This window comes from Vespula pensylvanica, chromosome 11 (assembly GCF_014466175.1).
Source record: "Vespula pensylvanica isolate Volc-1 chromosome 11, ASM1446617v1, whole genome shotgun sequence".
Lineage (NCBI taxonomy): Eukaryota > Metazoa > Arthropoda > Insecta > Hymenoptera > Vespidae > Vespula > Vespula pensylvanica.
The window spans coordinates 6,683,897-6,686,396 of NC_057695.1; the positions used below are offsets into that span (position 1 = coordinate 6,683,897).

At 28.9% G+C, this 2,500-nt stretch overlaps 1 protein-coding gene across 1 annotated transcript in view; it reads right to left on the reverse strand.

The window, feature by feature from the left end:
- LOC122633127 (semaphorin-1A) overlaps positions 1-2,500 on the reverse strand; it is a 256,946-nt gene that overhangs the window by 119,549 nt on the left and 134,897 nt on the right. The gene's annotated exons all lie outside the window — the stretch shown is intronic.

A 2,500-nucleotide genomic window follows, 5' to 3' on the forward strand; every position in this document is an offset into this window, starting at 1 on the left:
CTCTCTCTCTCTCTCTCTCTCTCTCTCTCTCTCTCTCTCTCTCTCTTTCTACTAATTAGATTAATTATCCGATAAGCAAGAAAACAAACGTACGAAGTACGTTAATCGAATATGAAGCTAATTGACCAATAAACGAACATTTCATTGAAACATGTCTCTTCGATTTGTTAACAAATGGTCTCTGGCGAATCATGGATTTATTACCACAAATTGTTCACAGTGTATTGTCAAAGAGGCTACTAAATATGTATGTATATATATATATATATATATATATATATATACATGTGTATATATGTACGTATGTATATATTTCCAATCGACTCGTATCGAAAGCATGCAAAAATGTTCATTTTCCGTATTATTTGACTATTCTACAAAGTTCTCTATATTTCTGTGTCTGCCTGTCTATCTTTATATGTATGTACGTGCATATATGTATGTATGTACGTACGTGTGTGTGTGTGTGTGTGTGTGTGTTCGTGTTCTCTCATATATATATTCGTAAACGTTTGAAACAAATTTCGATATCGACAATTATAACGATAAGCTTGAATATCATAAATTATAAACTTGACTCCATTTGTTCTTATTATTATTTTCGCGATAAAATTTTATGAATAACGGAGACAATTGAAAAAAGATAGAACTATGATGCGAGTGAACGAATAAAATATTTCTATTCGTACGTAATGGAAAATACAGTAAGATATATATATATATATATATATATATATATATATATATATTCGATAGATAAATAATATTCAAACGAAAAATCTGTGAACGATTGATTTCGCAAATGTAGAAACACGATGGAATTTTCGTTTTTTATTTTACTTTTATTTCAATATTTCTTTTTTTTTTTGTTTTTATCAAAGACTTTTACAAGATTTCTGTTATGAAAAAAAGAATCTTAACGAAGCTACCGGCGGAGCTGTGAAGTTTGAACCTTTTATCTCAAAGCAAAGTAGCAAAATGAAAGAGTACCGCCCCACTGCCGGAACTCGCGAGCGTAACGGGGAAAAAAAGGGCCGAAAAAGGAAAAAAAAAAAGATACAAAAAGAAGTAAAAAAAAAAAAAAAAAAAAAATAAAGAAAGAAAGAAAAAGAAGAAAAATAAAAAAGAAAGAAAAAATAAAATAGAAGTTTACGTTTCGTTATGAGAATTTAATAACGGGAAAGGCAAAGGGAGCGCGGTACGTTCTCAAATAAAAAATTTTCTTTCATAAATTTACGTAATTGTTAATCTTTTGTTTGAAAATTTTTACGAAAAAATTTCACTTACCATAATATACGAACATAACCTACGCGTATAGATAATGTAATTCGTTCTTTTTCTCTTATATTATATTATATAAACGATTACCGTTAAAGACTTGGGAAACGTTGAGGGAAAAAAAAAAGAAGAAAAAGAAAGAAAAATAAAAAATTGAAAGAAAAGAAAAACGTTGAAAAGTAACGTTGAAGGTATAGCCTAAAGGAATGGATCTCATCGAATTTTTATATCGGACAAATATTTAATCTAGATCGCATGTTATGGTGAAACAGCTAACCCCTTAAACGAAATTTCTTTGTTACGCATACCGTTTATAACACACCCCTTAGAAATTCTATGTGACTTGTAATATTTGTTCAATTATTTTATTCTACAAAAGGAAAAAATTATTTATTTAAATCGTACTATTGTTATTATTATTATTATTATTATTATTATTATTATTATGCATAAACATATAATAGATTCCGATAAATCTTTAATTTCGTTCAATCTTGTTGAAAAATATAAAAATAGTTCAATAACATCATTTTACTTTTATTTTAAATACAAGCACGAAGAAAAATGATTTTTCAATTGTACGATGTAACTATTGTTAGATTGTATGAAATTCGTGAATTCGTTTCGTAAGTTTGAATGGATATGTAAAAAAAGAAAAAAAAAAAAAAAAAGAGATATAAAAAATTAACAACTTTTAAGAAATTTATATCTAAATACAGTAACAATTTTTTTCGTAGATATAGAAATTCATAGTAAAAATCGTTTCGATTAAACAACGACAAATCGTAAGTATCATTTTCAAAATGATATAAATTTTAATTTATAGAAAAAAAAAAAAAAAAAAAAACATTATATAAAAGGAAGGAGAATGTGAGAGAAATTATGCAACAACTTAAGTAATAATTCTCTCTCAAATACGACATAATTATGCGTTTTAACGATCGAGAGTCATGTAAATGACGTAACGGGAAAGTGGGGGTGGTAACGGGGAATAGAGATGGTAGGGGGTTGGAAATGTCGACTTTATTCAACGAAAAGGCGAATGAAGTATGCAGGAGATGCCGCTACCATCGTCGAGAGACACGGCTAAAAATGGCGGCATTAATTCTCACTCGTTGGTGTGAGGAAGAGTTTTCGAGCGATTCTTAAAAACGCGGGAGACTCTTAACGAGATTATTCCAATTAGATTGCAGACGCGCGAAACTTCTGGGTGCTTTGTCGC